The following is a 21,122-nucleotide window of genomic DNA, read 5'->3' on the forward strand; positions in this document are numbered from 1 at the left end:
GTGGCTGTCGGTGGAACCAAAGTAAGCAAAGTCGTGATATCAGACACCACTGGGTATTGGGGAACGACAATTTTGTTTACTTCACGCAAATCAATAATAAATCGATAGATCTTGCCATCTGAATCTCTTTTAAGAATCGGTAGAATAGGGCTGTTACAAACATTATAAGGGACCTCCTCCACCACCCCTACGGAAATCAAATCCTGAACAATATGCGTCAGTGCAATTTCACCTTCCTTCGAGATCTTATACTGTGGCACTCGTGGTAGGGGGGCCCCTTCCTTAACAGTAATGTGTATTGGTGGAATGCGCATCTCTCCCACATCCGTATCTGATGTCGCCCACAACGTGTGCGGCAGAGAGGCCAGAGCGGGAATATCTAAAATGACACAAAATCTGTCAGGGTCAGGGCAATCATCGGGGTCAGGGTAGTTGTCATTCAGAATAACCCGCACTCCCTCTGGAGCGCAGCGTATTGTTGCTCGAAAATATTTAAGCAAATCAATGCCCAAGATATTATCTGGGGTATGGGGCGATAACAAAAATTGGCCAAAGCTAAAGTATTTGTCAATGCATAGTGCAAGGGGCTTGGACAATGGGCTGGGGGAGGGTGTGCCATCAAACCCTACACACGTAATCATTTCGCCAGACAGGGGAGCCCTCGGAACCAAGTTTTTCGACAGAGCGCTACGAGTAGCTCCTGTGTCAACTAGAAACTGATCAGTAGAACCCAAAATACCCGCTGTTACATATGGACCTTGCTGATCTACTGGCACTTCAACTGATTCCTTACCCCATCCTACGCAATCCTATGCATGCACGTAATCCTGATGTTCCACATTCTCTCCTTCCGAAATCTGATATTGATTCCGTCTATCAAACGTATTTCGTTCGTCCTGGCCACGGCCCCTCTCCTCAACCTGTCTACGATCACCTCCGCCACCTCTCGTTCCAGTATAACCTCCTCTTGACCTTCCACTACCTCGACCACGCTGACCACGCTGTTCGCGAAGTACCGGACAATCTTCAGCCCAATGCCCAAACTCCTTACAATAAGCACACTGATCCTCCGCAATGTCCGTACGACCATACGATGCATTTCCCCCACCGCGTCTACCTCTATCATTCCCTCTACCCTGTGTTCCCCGAACCTGTGCCAACATCTCCTTCATTTTCAATTCCTTCGTCTTTTTCTCTACACTTTCTTTAGCTTCCACCTCCTGCCGCTCATAATACTGAGCCATAGTTAACAAGGACGCAGGGGTCGCCGTGGCCCAGGAACTCTCACTCGACTTCAATCGCTTAGCAATCTCTGGTAGGAGATTAGCTACATACTTATCTACAAACAGATGCCGACCCGTATCGTCTGTTAAAGATTGACCACTGTAATCATGAAAGGCCTCCTCGAAGCGTGTAAAGAAATCAGAGACCGTTTCATCGGGTTTCTGCTTGCACGACGTTAACATGGTCCAATCAATCGTTTTGGCGGGAACAAGCGTTTTCAATTTATGCAAAATAGCTGCCGGAAGATCTAAAATTAGTGGACAAGGCTTACATGCCGGTTCCCTATCTAAATCTGCAGCGTTTATTTCTTTCCAGGTTCCCCCCAAGATCGTTTCATCATTAGTCTTACGAATTTGCCTCCACATATCAGGTGGTAAAATTAGCCCAAAAAACAAATCTATATCTACAAGAGTCATCACACAAGACGATATAGCCCCTTCCACCCCCTCATAAAATGCCGCTGGGTTCTTTCGGAGATCAGGTAGAGAATTTTTCAGTGCCATGACATCTGCCCTATTCCATGGCGTATATACCCAATTATACACAAAATACCCTTTCGCATCCTTCGACAACTTATCATCATCCGTACCTTCCCCTTTTGGTGGAACATACAAAGGCGCGGCTTCACGCATAGGCATAACATGCAACGCAGAACTCTTATCTGAACCACGGAGAGAACACTCCTTAACCGCCCCGTCATTTCCCGGCTCGGACTCTTTTTGCCTCCGTTTCCGTTCCTGCCTCAAATGGGTTGTCTCGTCCCGCAGCTTGATCAAGTGCTTGAACAGGTCGTCAACATCTGAAAGATCAAAGTCACCTTTAGCTAAATTTTCACGATACACCGACAACACCTTTGGCTCTAACGTATCAGAAAGATCTCGATATGCGCTTACAACTTCATCAGCCAAAGAAGACAAAAAATACATCACTTCAAGATCCGTCCACCCTGCTTTCTCTGAGATCAATTGATCCTGAGTAACACTATGCTTATTCACTTTGCGAGCCCAACTACGTAAATGAGCGGACCTCTCCGCAGTAAACCTGAGAGCCGATACCCCCTTCTTGCCCGACTTATCCCGTCCGTCATCATCAAAGTCCACAGCTGGCGCCGTCGGCGTAACATACGGAGGCGGTGACCGATCTAACAAAGAAAAATCATCAACTTCATTATTAAGGACAGGATAAAGTGGTCGGCGAATAGGAAACTGACCAGCAGTTTGCAAATTACGTTCCCGTTCCTCCCTTTCATTCTTCTCCTGAGCCTCCTTTTCCTCAAGCTGTAAAGCCTTATCCCGAGCAGCCTTGCGCTGCTCTTTGTCCGCCAAGGCAACCTCACGCTTCATTCGTTCACGCGCCGCTTTCTCCCACATTCGCACACAATCAAACATGTTTTGTCTGGACCTGCGCTGAAACATACATTGCTCCACAAATTGGATTTTACTCAAATCGTATGACCCGTGTAGGGGCCATTGCAATTCGGAATCGGCCTTAGTGTACTTATGCCACAATTTACTGTACATAATAGGGGGGAGGCCGAACTTGATATACATTTCCCTATTTGGTGTTCCCTCTGGGGGAGCCGGCTGTGATTCCGCTAACCTAATCGAGGCGCCTTCTCCAAAACAACACATTCCTCGGAGTGTGCTAAAAACAGGCATGTTCGAAAAGTATCACGAAAACGTGATACCAGCAAAATGGCACTTACAATTCTCCACACGATTGTGCCGCTCAAGGGAAAAAAACAAAGTTAGAGAAACATCTCTACATGCCTGCCTATGTGAAGTGCACTACACATATGAGTTCAAAGATCACAAATTCACAATGTTAGCTAACTCAAATCAAAGTTCATAGAATTCGGCAAGCGTCCTCACCGGTCACAAAGCACAGATTTTTCAGTAAGTGTCCGAAGACTACCTTACCGAACACAATTCGTAGGACTTCAGTAAGCGTCCGAAGACTACCTTACCGAACACAATTCGTAGGACTTCAGTAAGCGTCCGAAGACTACCTTACCGAACACAATTCTTACCAAATACTCAACTGTCCAGGTTCCAACTGCCAAGGTCTTGTAAGCCAAATCAGCCAAACGGCACTCTCTCAGTGATGCGGACACTTCGAAAACTCAGTCGGAGACCGGCGCCACCTGGAAGGTCAGATCGGAAGGAAAGGAAAAAACACTGTGGCAGCCAAGACTCTGGTCACTCGTGGCAGCGCGCGCCCATGGCGGATTTCCAAGCCTTCGTCACGACCTCTCCTTCGGGCATCCGAGTCGCCGATGAGTCCCTTCGTGGTCGCCAATTGAAGTATTTCGGGGTTCCCAAGGCCTACACGCTCCAGAGATTACCCACTTACACAAGAACTGTTGGCACGGAAACTGTAAAATGCAAAGAACAAGTTTATTAGGACCCCATGGGGTGGTGGTACACTCAAACAGCACCCTTCGGTAATGCAAGAGGTATCACACCGAACACCGGTGTGACCCCGTTTATATACACTTTTGGGGCAATAAAAGTTTAGGCGGCACAAGTTTAAGACACAATTTAGAGACATATATGGTCATGTTTTGGAATACTGCCAGCCCATTGGAGAGTTTCAAACCCACTGGTCAGTTGGCGGCGCATTCCTGAAGGTTTACGGGTCAGTGAGAACTGCGCATGTGTGGCTTGACCAGCACTAAAAATAGCCTGTTGCTGGGCAGATGAGAGTGGTCAGTGGAACGGACAAAGGACTAAAGGGCACGTCGGCCACGAGGCCGCTCATGGTCTAAGATGGCCGCTGGAACATTCAAAATGGCGTTTATCGTATATAGCCAAGTTAAGAAGCGAAACGTGTAGGTTCAGCTAATCGCTAATCCGATCGGGCCAATTACGACACAGTCATTACATGGCAATTTTTTATTCTTTCATCAATAGGTACCCATTTTTAAACAGAAATAGAAAACTCATCAATTAGTAAAGTGTGGCTATTCGAAGACCCCTTAAAATAGCCTCCAAGTAAGTGATTTTTGTATATATTTACAACCCTTCCTAGTGTAAGTACCAATATCCGGACCTCTCAGGTCGCATAATTTTTAAGTATATCCATGATTGTACCTGTCTTACTATAAAACGTGAAAGAAGGGTAAAAGTAAGGAAAAGCTATGTCAAATTTACAAATCTGGATATAGAAGATAAGGTTGTTACACATAAAAGTGCTATGTCAAAATGGTGCCAATATGGTGTCAAAATGATGTCAATAATGAAGTTTATAAACTTAATCTGCAGTGTTATCTAGGATGGTAATATAGAATATATATCTCTGAACATCAATACAATAACTTCACTTGTACATACAATGGTATGGAGTTATGATGAGATGCACCTATTGTGGACAATATGTAACTATATATTCGTTTCTCTGTTGTTTTTAAAAAAATGTACATAAACTGCGTGGTATTAATGAGATAATGTAAATAGCTGTGTGTAATATATGGTCCAGTGTGCTATAGTGTCTGAGTCTTATATGTAATATTTTTCTAAAATTTCAGAGCAATACACGGCCACCTGAAGAAGGCTACTTGGCCGAAACGCGCGTCGTGATCCACCTTGCCGTATTGCTAACATCTTTTGTCTTTTTCTACTCACTGTGTGTTTAAAAGTATTTGTAGAATGAATGTATATGAATTATCAATGATTTAACAAACTGTATACAAAAATAAGAAAAAATCAATTTTTTAAAAATCTACAAAAATAATACTAAAAAAGATATATATATATTTTTGGAACTAATTTCTACAATAAATAAATGAAATAATTTGTTTCTAAATTGGCTCTGTTGGTGACCTTTTCACTTAAAACACTGGAAACTTACCATTAGAAACATCACACTGGTTTTATGAGATTTAAGTACTTGGCTATAGACCTTATACCTTGTATGGATTCCAGGGCGCAGGTTCTCTGGTAGAAGCGTCTCGCACAGGCACGATGCGACTATCTTCAGGGCGGCGTCTATCTTCGGTGCAGCGGCGATGCCCAGTGCAGCTTTGATCTTCTCTTGCGGCCCCTCTAGGAGTTGACTCTGCGATTATGTTTGCAGCGACGGGATGCGGTCTGCAAGCGGTGCAAAGGTTTCTCACAGTGGTGACAGGCTCTGCGATGATGCTCGCAGCAACAGGAGCCTTCCCGCAACGGGCGATGCGTTTCGCAAGTGAACAATGTGTCTGTTCGTCGCAGCGCCTGTTGCCGCTGCAAGATCTTCTCGGCGACTGGAATTTTCTTGCACTGTCGACAATGCGCTCCTCAAACAGCAGGTAACCAGTTCCAGAGGCCCCACAAATGGCTCAAGCACTCTAGGAAGGGCAGAACTCACTCAGCAGAGTTCAGTGAGGAGGTTGGCGGTGAAGTCATTTTGCTCCTGGGAATTCTTAACAGGAGGCAGCTCTTCTCAGGCCCTTGGAGACCTCTTCAAACAAAGGGACACAGCGACAGCAACATCCTTTCCCTCTCCTTGGCAAAAAAGCAACTGCAGGTCAGCCCACAAACACACTGCAGGACAGTCCTTCCTTTTCAGTCAACCAGCTTTCTCCTTGGCAGAGGTTGCTTCTTGATTCCAGGACTATATAATTTTCTGAGGTCTGGGCATCCCTTTTTATACCATAATTCTTTGTTCTCTGAGGGCAGAGAGGCCTTGGCCTAATCCAAACCAGTTCTGATCAGTCCTGGAACACTTTGTTTACCTGACTCCTTTTCTTTGAGAGAGAGGGGCAGGGTCATCAGCCACCCAGCAGGAGGTGGAGCCAGCATTGTGGAAGGCAGGCACAGCCCAATTCAGGCCCAGGTGCTATCCCATCCCACCACTCAAGATACAGATGCAGCTATTCAGCCCAGGGCTGACTCACTCAGCTCCTTGGAGCCAACCCAGCCCCTGTCACTCACAAACTAGACAGTCAATTCACAATCAGGCCAAGGCACACAGACAGGCAGACAAGAAAACAGCCACTTTCTAAAAGTGATGTTTTCAAACACAGGATTTAACAAGCATTTGCAATGCATTAGGTCTCATTTACAAAAGTTTAAGTTATAGGCATTGTAAATGACAATGCCTTTTATTTTGGTTTTAAAAAGCAAAACATAAATAAAAGGCATTGGTATTTACAATGCCAATTGCTCAAACTCGCATAAATGCGAGACCTGTTGCATTGCAGTTCCTGTCAGGCAGAAGAATTGGGCGCAAAGGCATCATGTTTCCTGTAGACTGAGGCTGGAGCGGAGAGGTCTGTTTTGCCTGTGAGAGCTTGCAAACTACACTGAAAACTGAACATTTTGATTCTCTTCTGACTGTAGCCAGGTTCTATGCCACCTCTTGCAACCTGCTTTAGAATATAGACGTGCCGAGGGGGCTTCAAATTTGCAACAGTACACACCACAGAATTAAAACATTATAAATATGTAAACACAAAGACCTATCAATCAAAAAATAACATTCTGCAATTAAAATACGAGTGAAACTAAAAAGTCTATGTAAGGGTGTAAATGGTAGCAATAAGGCCCAATATTAAATAAAATACAGTCATGCCTCCTGACTGTTAATAAGGAGCCTTGGACAATCTGCTCAGGAGAGTATTCTACAAGTGTGGATTTTACCAACTTTCTAATAACAAAACAAAGTGCCTTACATGACCACCACACACTTTTCTAAACACGTCACTGAAGTATGATACAAGCGAACAGTGACCGAAGCAGGGCTGTGAATTACTGTGTCTGGCTGCCTTCCTTCCTCGTAACAAGCCATCACTTCCCATAAAATTCCATGAAACAAAACATGGTGTCACAATCTCAATCACTTGAGGAGCCAATTTTTGGGGCTAAGATGATATGTATATTCATCTTTCTCTAGAGTGGAATGCCCGAGAGCATTGGTGCTTAATGTATGTATTTTTGTATAAAACTGCTCCCTAGTTGAGAAGCAGAGTAGTCTAAATAAATGTGATCTAGATGAGATTCAAAGTGTGTCCCGAACTCACCTGGCATTGTGTTAAGAAGTGCGGCACTTCTGTACTGGATGCCATGTATCTGACCTGCTTTGAGACTGCCAGGGTTGTCAGGACAGAAGTGTTCTTCGTCCGCCCAGGAATGGCGACGTCCTGTCTGAGCTGTGGTGGGTAAGATGAAGCTCTGCCTGTGCCAGACAGATCATGTGGGCTAGGACAAGAAAGTGCATTCTGGGAATTGTAGTCAGGCTACAAGTCCTTCCAATAGCGAAGGGACTAATAAGCACAGGCAGTTGTATTAAAACTAGAATTGTGGATAACTCACACAAGGGACATGTATGTATTACATATGGTAACGCAAAGCACACACAAATGGAAAAGGTTAAACATATCTGTACTTTACACAAATGAAATTCGTTTACTGCATATGCAGATAAAACACCCAAGTGACGACCCTTCAAAGACCATCTTTAGCAAGCAGCACAGGGGATATTTACTCTTAAATTCACTCAGCTCGGATAGGAACGGTGTAGTGAAAACGTGATGGCCGAGAGGCTGGTGCAGCAGCTGGGGGCTGACAGAGCAGCAAAGTGTTTTAAATTGACCACAGCGGTAATGACCCGGTTACTTACTGGTAATCTTCATTACTCCGAGTCCTGGTCTTCCTCGCCACAGTTATCACTAATGAGCATGCTGCTCCCACAGAAACTCCAAGCAAAAGTTAACATACTAGTCTCCCTATCCCTCCAAGATGGCCCCCAGTGGCAACCACCAATCCCATAAAAGGATACAAGATCCACATCACGACCTGTAAACCAAAACCGCATACATGAAGCCAAAACAAAGGGCCGGGAGGGAAGGGAAACTATACTATGGCGAGGAAGACCAGGACTCGGAGTAATGAAGATTACCGGTAAGTAACCGGGGCATTACCTCCTCGTCCGTCTTCCTCGCCACAGTAATCACTAATGAGCAGATACCAAAGCAATTTCAGCTTCATGGATAGCAAACTCAGCCCACGCGCGGCAGGCAGTACAACAAAAAACGTCAGTGACCACAACGGAGGGATGCAGCTCCAAGAAACCACTGAATACGGAACAAAGATGCAAAGGCAACTGTTAGACGGGACCTGGAGGGTCGGCCGAGGACAAGGGGAGAGGCCTCCAGGGAGAGCCGTCTCCAGCGATCGTACAGACAAGTACCTTCCCCCCCCCCACAGACGGACACCACACAAAGATAAGGTTTAACGTTCTTTATAAGCAAATCTTGAAGTACGGTAGAATGGTACAAGGAGGTCAGGACTCAGGGGTCCCCTCGATTCTAGTCTCTTTGATGGGAAAAGGGGGTAGCAGGACAGTCTCATTACCAATCGGGTAGTTGCGATGGCACGATGGTTAGCTCACAATCCTCTAGCTCGGCGTTCTAGGAGGTCGGGCCGCGGCAGCGCCAGCAGGTCCCAACGAAGATGGTGGTTGAAACGGGCCGCGGCAGCGCCAGCAGGTCCCGACGAGGATGAAGGTTGCAGAAGGCCGCGGCAGCGCCAGCAGGTCCTGACGAGGATGAAGGTTGCAGAAGGCTGCGGCAGCGCCAGCAGGCAGGACGACGGTTCACAAGGCAGGGCTGCGGCAGCGCCAACAGTCCGTCAAGGATGAGTTCTTCACAGTGTCTCTCGACTCCAGGATACAACTGCCTTCCTGCTCTGGAGCTGCCCCAGTTATAGGACTGGTGCCCTTTGATGGCCTGACCCTCGCACTTGGAGGTCGGGAGGTCCGGGATGAGGGAGTCCAGACACCCAGCAGGGGGGTGGAGCCAGCGCCCGGGGAGGCTGGGGACGATCGGCACCTGGCGGGGGAGAGCCATCGACACTCCTCTCTCCCATTGACCTGCCAAGTGGTCCGTTCACCTCCTGGGTGGATGGTGGTGCCGGGATGTTTGGGCCTGGCCAGGCCCAGGTTTGGGGTCGAGCTGAGGCCACGCGGCCTCGTGGTGCAGCGTCCAAGATGGCGGCTGGGCCCGGTCAATGGTGCTGACGGTGGCCCGGGCCAGTGATACAGAGATGTTCGGGGGCAGGCGTCCCGGAGGGGACGGGTTGCGGGTTGCTTCTGTGGGTAGCACCTGGAGAGACGGTGTCCGGGCTCTGTCATGCGGGGAGGGAGCGAGCCCTTCCTGGGGCCTGTCCAACATGCATCCCCCCCCCCAGCTGAAGGCGGGGAGAGTCACCCATCCTCTTGGGGACTCTCCTCGTCGAGGCGGAAAAAGCGTGACAGGCCATCCGCGTTGGCGTGGTCTTGGCCTGGGCGATATTCCACAGTGAAGTCCATCCCCTGCAGGGAGATGGACCATCGCAGCAGTTTTGGATTCTCCCCCCGCATCTGCATTAACCATTGCAGGGGGCGATGATCTGTTTGTACCCGAAAGTGGGTACCGAAGAGGTAGGGCCGGAGCTTCTTGAGGGCCCACACTACTGCAAAGGCCTCCCGCTCGATGGTACTCCAGCGCTGTTCTCGGGCCAGTAGGCGTCGGCTGATGAAGGCCACTGGTTGGTCGACTCCCTCGGGGTTCAGTTGGGAGAGGACGGCCCCAATGCCATGGTCTGAGGCATCAGTCTGGACGATGAACTCACGGCTGTAGTCGGGGGCCTGGAGCACCGGGGCGATGCACATGGCGGCCTTCAGCTTCTCGAAGGCCGCTTGACAGTCCAGGGTCCAGTTGACTGTTTTTGAATGTTTCTTGGATGTGAGTTCCGTGAGGGGCCCGACAATGCTGCCATAGTCCTTCACAAACCGCCGATAGTATCCGGTGAGCCCCAAGAAGGCTCGTACCTCGGTTTGGGTGACGGGGGGCTGCCAGGACTGGATGGCAGCGATCTTGAGTTGGAGCGGGGCCACCAGACCGCTCCCCACTTGGTGTCCGAGGTAGGTCACGGACCATTGGCCGATTTGGCATTTGCTGGCCTTGATGGTGAGGCTGGCTCGTTGAAGGGCCTGCAGGACTTCTCGGAGGTGGCAGAGGTGGTCTGACCAGTGGCGGCTGTATACCGCGATATCGTCCAGGTAGGCGGCGCTGAATTCTTCGAGGCCCGCCAACTAAGCATGGGCGAATTTTGCGAATCTCGCGTTCGCGAATTTTGCGGATTTGCGAACTCGCAATCTGCAAAATCCGCGAATTTGCGGATTTTTTTATTTTTTTTTGTTTGCCACTCTGTCACCACTGCCACTCTCTGACTACTCATGCCACCCTCTGGCCCACCCATGCCACCCTCTGTTTCATCACAGCACCCTCTGGTTGTCCAGTCAGTGTACATTATTGTGGCAAAGCAAAGCACACCTTCCCTGCCTCAAGTGACCTGAATTAATTTGGGGCTGATTAATGTGTCACAGAATATTTTTTTAGCTGGCACCTGCTTCCTTAGTGCTTCCCGATTAGTGATCTTTTGCACTTGCTAAGTGCTTTCATTGTTGCAAAATGAGTTACAACACCTGCCCTGCCCCAACTGACAATAATGAATTAGGGGCTGATTAATGGATTTTAACTTCCAGCCTGGCTCCTGCTTGTCTCCCTTAGCTGTAATTCAGGACCTTTGTGGCATATGTGTAACTATTCTGAGGTTCAGAGCAGGGTCACATAATAGTTGCAACTGGCAACTAAACTCTGGAGGGGCCCCTCAGGAAGCACTACAGGAAATGGCTACTAATGATGAGCCTGAACTTTTGAACCTGGTAAGTAGTTTCAGTTTTGCTAAGATCGTATTTCTGCAATTTAGCGCTTATTCGCGGGCCGCGAAGTTGTACTGGGAAGCCGCGAACTCACGCGAACAGTGCGAGCAAGCCATAAAATCCGCTGCTCGCGGATTTGCGGATTTTGCGGGAGATTCGCGAATCTCGCGGATTGCGAATTTACCGAAAATCCGCGAGCGAAACGGATTTTCCGCCCATGCTTACCGCCAACACCTGGTTCACAAGTCTTTGAAAAGTGGCTGGAGCGTTTTTCATACCGAATGGCATCACTGTGAACTGGTAGTGCCCATCTGGGGTGGAGAAAGCGGATCGTTCTTTGGCCCTGGGGGTGAGGCCAATCTGCCAGTAGCCCGCTGTCAGGTCGAAGATGCTTAGATAGCGGGCAGCCCCCATGCGGTCGACCAGTTCATCCGCCCGGGGGATGGGATGAGCGTCGGTTCGGGTGACAGCGTTCAACCCCCGATAGTCGACGCAGAACCGGAGCTCGGGGGTGGTGCCCGGGGCGGCCGCTTTGGGGACCAGTACGACTGGGCTGGCCCAGGGGCTGTCCGAGGGCTCGATGACTCCTAGGTTGAGCATCTTGGTGACCTCTTCTGGGATACAGGCACGTACCCGGTCTGGCACTCGGTACGCCCGGTGTCGAATAGGCGGACTGTCCCCGGTGTCCACGTCGTGAAGGCACCAGGGGGTGACCCCGGGGGTGAGGGAAAAGAGGTTTGCAAATTGCAGCAGGAGGGTTCGACAGTCTTGGTGCTGCTCCCGGGTCAGGGCATCGGAGAGTCGGACCCCGTCTACTGAACCATCCTTCTCACGGGTCCTCAGTAGGTCGGGGAGGGGCTCGGAGTCTTCTTCCGCCCCACTGTCTGTAGCCATCAGGAGGCTGAGCTCCGAGCGCACGAAGTGTGGTTTGAGTCTGTTGGCGTGGAGGACCCAGAGGTTGTTTCAGGGGGACTCCATGTCGATGAGATAGGTAACAGGGCCCTTGCGTTCGACCACCTTGAAGGGTCCTGTCCATTTATCTTGCAAGGCACAAGGTTCAGTGGGGGACATCACCCACACCTGCTGACCAGGTTCGAACTCAATGGAGGAGGCATGTTGATCGTACCATTTCTTCATGTCCTCCTGACTGGCCTCTAGATTGGCTTTAGCGATCTCCCTGAATCGCCTGGTCTGGTTGCGGAGGGTCAGGAGGTACTTGTAGACGTCTGGAGGGGTTTTCAGGTGGGCCATTTCCCATTCTTCTTTAACTAGGCTGAGAGGCCCTCGGACAGGGTGTCCGTACAGGAGCTCGAAGGGGCTGAACCCGAGGGACTTCTGGGGGACCTCTCGGTAGGCGAAGAGGAGGCACGGTAGTAACACGTCCCACTGGCGGCGTAGGGGCTCCTCCAGCCCCATAATCATCCCCTTAAGTGTGCGGTTGAACCGCTCGACCAGTCCGTTTCCTTGCGGGTGATAGGGGGTTGTGAATCGGTAGGTGACTCCGCACTGCTGCCAGAGGGATTTCATGTATTTCGAAATAAAGTTCGTGCCCCGGTCACTGACGACCTCCCGGGGGAAGCCCACTCGCGAGAAGATCCCCATCAAGGCTCGGCCTACCACTGGTGCTGTCACTGTTCGAAGGGGAATGGCCTCGGGATAGCGGGTGGCGTGGTCCACCAGGACCAGGATGAATCGGTGCCCTTGTGCTGTTTGGGGGTCCAGGGGCCCCACAATGTCTATTCCCACTCGTTCGAACGGGGTGGTGACAACGGGGAATGGTTGCAGGGGGGCCTTGAGTTTTCGGCCGCTCTTTCCGCTGGCCTGGCAGGTGGGGCAGGCCCGGCAGTGGTTGGAAACGTCGTTTCGCATCTTTGGCCAGTTAAAGTGGGTCACCAGACGGTTGTAAGTTTTATCTTGCCCCAGGTGCCCAGCCAGGGGGACATCGTGTGCCAAGTTCAAAAGGAAGTTTCTGAAGCGGAGGGGCACCACCAGCACTCGACTGGCCCCCAATTCTGCGATTCTTTGCTCGCTGTACAGTAAGTCGTTGTCCCAGTAGATCCAGGGCGCCCCCGCGGTGTCTCCCGCGCTCTGGGCGAGGGCTTGCTGTCGGATCCCCTCGAGAGAGGGACAGGTCTTCTGCTCCTGCCGGAATTGTTCTTGGGTGGGCCCCCCCTCTTGACGCCACTGAGCCAGGTCTGGAAGGTCCTGAGGCTGAGCGGGCTCTTCCTGGGTTTGTTCGGGGGGGTCAGGATGGACGGTGTCTTCCTCTGGAGTTGGGGTCGAGCTGAGGCCACGCGGCCTCGTGGTGCAGTGTCCAAGATGGCGGCTGGGCCCGGGCAATGGTGCTGACGGTGGCCCGGGCCAGTGATACAGAGATGTTCGGGGGCAGGCGTCCCGGAGGGGACGGGTTGCGGGTTGCTTCTGTGGGTAGCACCTGGAGAGACGGTGTCCGGGCTCTGTCATGCGGGGAGGGAGTGAGCCCTTCCTGGGGCCTGTCCAACAGCAACAAATCACCAACCTCAAGTTGGCAACGACAAAATAAGGCAAGATGAGAAGACCAAGAGGCAGTCCAGCAAAACACCCATGGAAACAACCAGAAAGGTGGGCCAAGAAACAGCCACAAAACTAGTAGAACTCCCCCGAAGCAGATGAGAGGGAACCACCCACTGAAACAGACACCAAAAGGAGTCTGTTTCAGTGGGTGGTTCCCTCTCCTCTGCTGGCGCTGCCGCGGCCCAACCTCCTAGAACGCCGAGCTCGTGCCATCGCAACTACCCGATTGGTAATAAGACTGTCCCGCTACCCCCTTTTCCCATCAAAGAGACTAGAATCGAGGGGACCCCTGAGTCCTGACCTCCTTGTACCATTCTACCGTACTTCAAGATTTGCTTATAAAGAACGTTAAACCTCATCTTTGTGTGGTGTCCTTCTGTGGGGGGGAAGTTACTTGTCTGTACGATCGCTGGAGACGGCTCTCCCCGGAGGCCTCTCCCCTTGTCCTCGGCCGACCCTCCAGGTCCCGTCTAACATTGGTGGCCAGCGGCGCGATCCGAACCAACGTGTACCGTACAGAGAGTAACTCACCCCACGATTAAACCACAGTGACAACCAAAGAGAGCGGATCCACAGAGAAATTCCAGATGGAGAAATTAGAAGAGTACAGCCATCGAGAGCTAAAACAATTTTGCATCGAACTAGGCATTGCTACCACCGGTCTGAGCACGAAAGACGACTTCAAGCACGCCCTAGAATCTTGGGCAGAAACCGGTGCCGTCAGACCCCGGGACCAAAACGCCGAAGCACCATGAAAATCATGACAGAAGCCAGTTAGAGGGGAAATACCCACATACTAACAAGCAAACTAAGAAGTGACCATATCACGCACAACACCTCCACTAGCCTCCAGAAGGCGTGCAGCATACATCGCGCTAAACCATAGCAAGACTGTATGAAGCCACGCCCCCTCCCTGCCGGCAAATGAGCCCCCGAGTCAGCCGCTGGAGACGTGGAAGCCGACAACCACGAGGAAGGAGGGAGCCCCCTTGCAACAGTAAGAAAAGAAGCAAGGTACGCCGAGTCCATCAAAGCAGGACCATGCAGTACAGCCAAGCCAAACATGCATGTGGGAGGGAACGAACCGGTGAGCGAACCACCAGCCCTCACTCCCCCTGCGTAGGCATGAAATCAGTGAAAGAACACAGTCCGCTAAAGCAGGACTCTGTAGTACAGTAAAAAGAAACAAGCATGTGGGAGGAAGGGAAGCCACATGAGACACACCAGCCGCCCCCCCACCCCACCGAGGCACAAAAACAGGGAAGATGGGCCATGTCTGCAAAAGCAGGACCCGGTAGCACAAACAAGAGACCGGCACAGCAGTCCCCAGTGACCGCTAGAGCAGGACAGGGGAAAAAGCCCTAAATTGCCAACCAAGGGGGCAGTGAAGCAGGCAATACAAGCGTGAAAACCAACCCCTCCCCCCATCAGAATGGGGCCCAAGAGTCCTCTAAAGCAGGACCGCCGCCGCCCCCAACTCACCTGTAGAACAGGAACAGGAACATGAACAGCACTCGGAGTAGTGCAGAAACAAAAAAACAGGTTGTGATGTGGATCTTGTGGATCTTGTATCCTTTTATGTGATTGGTGGTTGCCACTGGGGGCCATCTTGGAGGGATAGGGTTACTAGTATGTTAACTTTGTTTGGAGTTTCTGTGGGAGCAGGATGCTCATTAGTGATTACTGTGGCGAGGAAGACAAACGAGGAGGTAATGCCCACTCTGACCACCTAGGTCACGCAAAGCGCCACTTGTTAGGCCGAGAAAACATTGAATGCAGGCCATTCGCTGAAGTGAGCAGAGCAGGATCAAAAGATGTTTTTAACATCAGGCTGCTAAATTAAAAGCTCGTAATATTACTATCCTAATTTTTACATGGACCAGTCAGCCACTACAAGTCCTGCACTACGCAACAGACATTCTGATCGTTTCATAAGGATCTTTTTTTATCATCCTGCCCCTACTATGAATAGGCGACCTATCTCTCTCAATTTCCAGTGAATGCCGGTGCGTGATTGAGGAGGCGCCAACATAATTAGTGCAGCGTGGCGGGCAGCGACAAACCAAAGAAACAGAAGTGCAGCTCACCATGCCACAAACTCGAGAGTATACTGTTTTCTGCATTCACTGTGATGACGTCACTGTGGTGTCGTACTACACCCACCATGTCACGTGAATGCCGGGCCAGCCCGTCCACAGCTAGCAGCGTTGAGATATTGATGAATGCTCCTTACTGCAATTCATTGCTTTTGTCTCCCTGAACAGCAAAGCCTGGCTAGAGCAGATCAAGAAAACGTGCAGACCTGTTTTATGACATTCGTGGTGAACATAAAATAAACACTTCAGAGCCTCTGTACTGAAGGGCCCACTACACACAGTAATTGCGGATCACCAATCGGAGATATAGGGGCTTGTGCAACATTCTCCTTCCCCTGTCCTTTACTGATCTACGGATAAGAGGTGTTGTATTTACAAGTCCGTAAGACTCTTATCTTGCTTCAAAGGTCAGCCAGCCAACAGGCGGTATCTTTATCAGTGTTTACAAAAGCTACACCGGCTCGAGTCTCCCTGTAACACTGATCTGCGTGCTTTTCGTGAAAGAAAAAGAATGTTAATATTATGTTCGCCCTCCCCTCGGCGCGCCCAGCGCCCTTTTTGTTTATCATGATAGAATCACTAGTAACAGTGAACACTGCCCTCTCTGTGTCTGTTCACTTCCGTCTGTGAAAATATGGTGAGTTTCGGCAGATTTCAGGCAACTCGTACATCTGAATTTCAGTTCTGATACACATTTGTGGATTTCAAGTCTAGTATCCGTTTCCATTAACACGAGCATCTCCCGGGTGAACATGGAGCCAGATGAGCGTTCACAAGGCATTGTGAAAACCAGGCGAGCAGGAAGAAGAGGGGGGCCATGCCCCCAACGACAACCGAAGCTTACACTTGCCGGCAGGGTCTCACACCTCTGTCAGGGAGAGGTAAACAACAGATGGCACACTGCAAGCAATTAAGTGCCAGGAAGCAGATGAAAACTGTAGTTAGGGGCCCCTGCCTTGGGACTAAAAGGAAGTTACCAATGGAGCAACAGCCAACAGAAAGCAAGAAAACCACAGCAATGCCAGATATAAACCAATCACAAGGGGCAGGAGAAATTGCACAAAGTTGAAGCCAACTTACAGATTACTTTAGTCTCGCTGAGACAGCGCATGTGCTGCCAAACACAAGACCTAAAAACCACCTTTCCTAAAAGTTGTGTTCTTAAATTCTGAGTTCAGGGATATCAGACTTCAATTTTCTATCTTCTTCCTATGGGAAGATATGCATGTGAACCTTATACACAGTATTCCCCATTATAGCCTATATCTATCTATCTCTCTCTCTCTCTCTCGCTCTCCACCCCCGCGGTGTTGGGTGCTCTCATACCCACACAGAGACGGACTTTGCCAGGCAAGCCTTTTTTTGGTACTACGATCACAGGAGAGACCCAGGGAGTGGGTCCTGATGTTCTCTCAATGTCCGCCCTAAGCTGATCCTGCAGTTCCTCTTTCACAGACGGTTGAAGGTGAAATTGACTTTTTCTGTGATGTTGTGCTATGGGTGTCACTGGTTCTTTTATATGCAGTTGAATTTGACAATGAGCCATTTTTCCGAGTCCATTAAATAGTTTTGGGAAATTTGTGACCTATATCAGGTTCATCATCAACTGATATAGTATTTCTACTGGTCTCAATCGTTCCGCCGTAGGCAAACTGAGAAGACAATCTGCTTCAGGACCATCAATGACATAAATGCGGGCGGGAACAGTCCTGTCCTTGTGTGTGGGATTAGTCTGAAATTGTCCTAAACACGGGAGAGGTTCCTTTGACATCCATGTATATACCTGCACAACAGCTTTATGCAGGCGTGGCTGTGACTCCATTTGATTATATTCTGCAACAGACATATAGTTGAAAGATGCCCCACTATCCAATACGAACTTGTCCATTTGAGTGTCCATATAAATATGTAGTTGCGGGTATTTCTTCAGTCTGTCAGGATCCGCGACCAGGCAGACCTATTCATCACTGTCTTGCGATACTGGGGACAGGGACCTCGACTCACAAGATTTTGATCAGTGTGAGTTGTATGTGCCATGAGACTGGTGGCTGGACCTTGAAGAGCAAGTAGAAGAATCTCTGCGGTCTCACAGCCTTGGCATGATATCGAACAGTGGATTGGCTGTATGTATCTCTGTATGTCTTTGCGAGGTGCTCTGCAAGCGTTTTGAAAGTGATTGTCCCGGCCACACTTCTACATCTTTGGCCTACTGCAGGGCATGTCTCTGTGTGAGGTAAGTCATATCCACAACCATAGCATTTAAGCTGGCGCTCCTGTCGGTTGTCAGTCCGACTGTGACTACGACAACGGCTTGTGTGATGAGACTGCACTTTGGGTCTCGATCGTTGTTTTGCAGGGGAATACCTATCATTTTTGCGAGATTGGAGCCTAAATGCCTGTTCTCGTTTTTTGCCGCTTGCATTCGCTTGGCATGTTCTTCCGCCTGATAATGTACCCGCGTCATTTCTTCAATCTCATCAAGAGTGGCTTTCTTCAATAGACGTCTGCGTAAAGACTTGCATCCTTCTATGATTTACAGGCGAAGGGCATCTTCGGTCGTGAAAGAGTCAAATTCACAATAACGAGCCAAACGTCTGAGGCGTATGATGAATGTGCTCATGGGCTCATCTTTCTCTTGAGATACTAGATTGAATGTGTATCTTTCATAGTACATATTTTTTTGTGAAGAAATCTTCGATTTAGAGTGTCAAGCACATTCGCGGAGGACGACGCAGCATCAGTTTTTTTTTTTCATGATCTGACAAACATCTTTCCCAATTAGATTGCACTGCGCAATCAGTTGATGATCCTCCTCAGTTCCATGAGACCCTTTCATGAAATCTTCGAAGTCCTCTAAACATTCCTGCCAGCGAAGGCCCATGCCTCCCCCAGATATGAGGATCAGGGGTTCTGGCGGACGTAGAAACGGGACTCAAAGCATGCCAAGTCGTTGGCCTCCAGTCTGTGATGTAGACGTATGTGACTCCAACCTGTTACTGGCGCCAGCGGAGGTGTGATGCTGCCTGGACATTGGGGGCCCAGACATGATGATTGAATGTGGGCAGTATAATTGAGCAGAGGATTTGGCAGACCTTGTCTACGCACAGTGAATCTCACAGCGCCTGTCACTTGGTGCAATTGCAGTAATGTGACAATGTCAGACCTTGAAGGAAGATGCTCAGTTCGCAAACAGTAACTCAGGAATGCAATACTTACTTGACATGTGCTTTTCACTAGTATCATTCAGTATGCACAAAGGCAGGCAGCAAGGAAAAATCAAGGAAAACGTGTGATCCACTCCTCCAAGTGATACTAGGCAGACATTACACTCCAGAATACATGTAGTACCACATTTGCAGTGACAATTCATGAAGGACAGTACTTACAGTTCACCACAGCAGTTTGAAGGCATTTGGAGGGTCATAGAATGCAGTTACAGCGCTTGCCTGAATTAAATATGGCCACCGGGCAATCCTCAAACGAGATTCGCTGAGGGACCTGATCTCAGGATGGCCGCTGTTGAGAGCTCGCTCCTCTCAAACTCAGCTAAACTCATAGGCTCCACCACATGAGAGCAGGCAGGCACTGACCCCTATTGGTGCTTGTGGGGAACCAGTGACCGGGTCCTGGACAATTCTCCGCCAAGACTTACGGTCAGAACAGCACATCAGGCACCACGCAGCCCGGATCCTGCACGACAGGGGTGGGCTCCCGGCTCGCATCTACGATGACACAGCAGGGGACACGTGACTGGAGTGGGCTCCCGGGTCGCAAACAGCATAGCTCCTGGGCAACGGAGCATCTGGCAGGACGGCAGGTACAGCAGGGGCACGACGCGACCGGGGTGGGCTCCCCAGGTCACAAACTGCACAGCTCCAACGTAACAGAGCGCTCCACAGGAACGACTGCACCAGGAATGTGCAGCGAAGGTCCACGACCCCACGTCACCAGCTGTATTGTCGCAATAAGCACACAGATGACACTAGTTATTTATTCAGTGGGAGCTTTATTGACACAGCGTTCTCATTCCTATATTCCCTGCTTCTTTCTTACCCCGGACTCCTCCTGTTCCCTTTTCCATTGCCCTCCCACTTTGAGATCCCTGGTGCCGGTCCTAGTGCCCGACCCAGCTACAACATTACACCTCCAATCTTCTTTTTTTATTTTAATTTTATTTTTTATCGGTTTGTCTCTGGCCCAGCTATGATTCACCTTATTATCCTTTATGTACAAAGACTTTGTAGTTGGCAAATAGTCTGAATTCCCATGTCCTTCTCTTCAAATCCTAAATGCTGCCGGTCTCCTCCTTCCTGATTTCTTGTTGATGCCACCACTTCGTCGGGACCTGGAGTCCTGTGGCTTCCATCTGTATCCTTCCCCCTTCGTCAGCAGTGTATTGACCTCAGACCCGTCCAGTAAGTTGTTGCCTTTTGTCACTAAATATTTACCACACTCTAAACCTTCATTTGTAGTGCCTGTACATTCTGACCATCCCAGCATGTTTATATTTTGACCATTCCCTGTTTTGCTCGAGTACCAGGTTTTGTATGATGTATTCTTCTTCAGTGTTTGTTCACACATCTATCATTGTGAAGATCGCGACGTTGTCTTCTGTTTGTATTTTGTACTTGATCCAGTTTGCTCTGATCTGGGCCCTTTGTATGCCCTAAGAAAATAAAATGAATGAGTTGCCGAGCTTGCCAGGTATGCCATGATGACCAGTTCAGAAGTGACCCAGTGTGAAAAGCACACATTTCCTTCCACCCTGTACATACAATAGAAATTGTGAGAAGCAACCGCTATTTTCCACGTTATGATGAGCCGCATAACTGCCCTTGCCTTGAAACTGTACCAAATAGAAATGAAACGCAAGATGCATGTTTCTTAATAGTGAGTTTTATCTGTTTTCTATTTTCAGTGTTCACCTTGGTCACTGGAGATGAATCGACAAAAGGCAAGTACAAATAAAGGGAAGCAGAACTGTAAATGGTTTAACGCTTGCTTTGAATGTGTCTTTAATAACACCATGTCCTGGTTCTACTCGTGCTACATGCTAGTCATAGTTGAACCGTTCCAAGTGTATTTGGATCCTTGCACTGAGGTGCATGTGGGGCTTCTCGGAAGGGGAGTTAAAATGAAGTTGGAGTTCATTATTGTGAGGGTGACTACTGCCCTTTTAGTAAGATGGGTGAGCATTCACTCTGTATGTTCACATTGTTGCTTGTGCCCGTATGTCACTCATTAACTAATATGTAAGAACAGCTTTCTTTGCACCTTATGTCATCGGGTTGTTGCTGCACTCTGACCATAATATGCTTATTGCCAGCATTCCACATTGACCGAGAGAACACTTCTAGGCCACGAGATATGGTTTGGGTAGAAATCTTTGTGTGTGCATGGGAACAACAAGAACTAACACCAGTAGCTGTCCGAGTCCTATTCAGTTTTGCACTTTGTGCAGCGCAAAATGCGTCCTCGCGTCCAAAATAATGCTAACTGCTGGAC

The 21,122-nt window shown here is 49.4% G+C and overlaps 1 long non-coding RNA gene across 1 annotated transcript in view; it reads left to right on the forward strand.

Annotated features, from left to right (window-relative positions):
* LOC147701367 (uncharacterized) overlaps positions 1 to 20,572 on the forward strand; it is a 109,011-nt gene extending 88,439 nt beyond the window's left edge. Inside the window, exon 3 of the long non-coding RNA XR_015297177.1 lies at positions 20,536 to 20,572. This is a non-coding gene — a long non-coding RNA (uncharacterized LOC147701367). The remainder of the gene's footprint in view (positions 1 to 20,535) is intronic.
* The last annotated feature ends 550 nt before the right edge of the window (positions 20,573 to 21,122 follow it).

The sequence above is a fragment of the Lissotriton vulgaris genome, chromosome 7 (genome assembly GCF_964263255.1).
Source record: "Lissotriton vulgaris chromosome 7, aLisVul1.2, whole genome shotgun sequence".
NCBI classification, from domain to species: Eukaryota; Metazoa; Chordata; class Amphibia; order Caudata; family Salamandridae; genus Lissotriton; species Lissotriton vulgaris.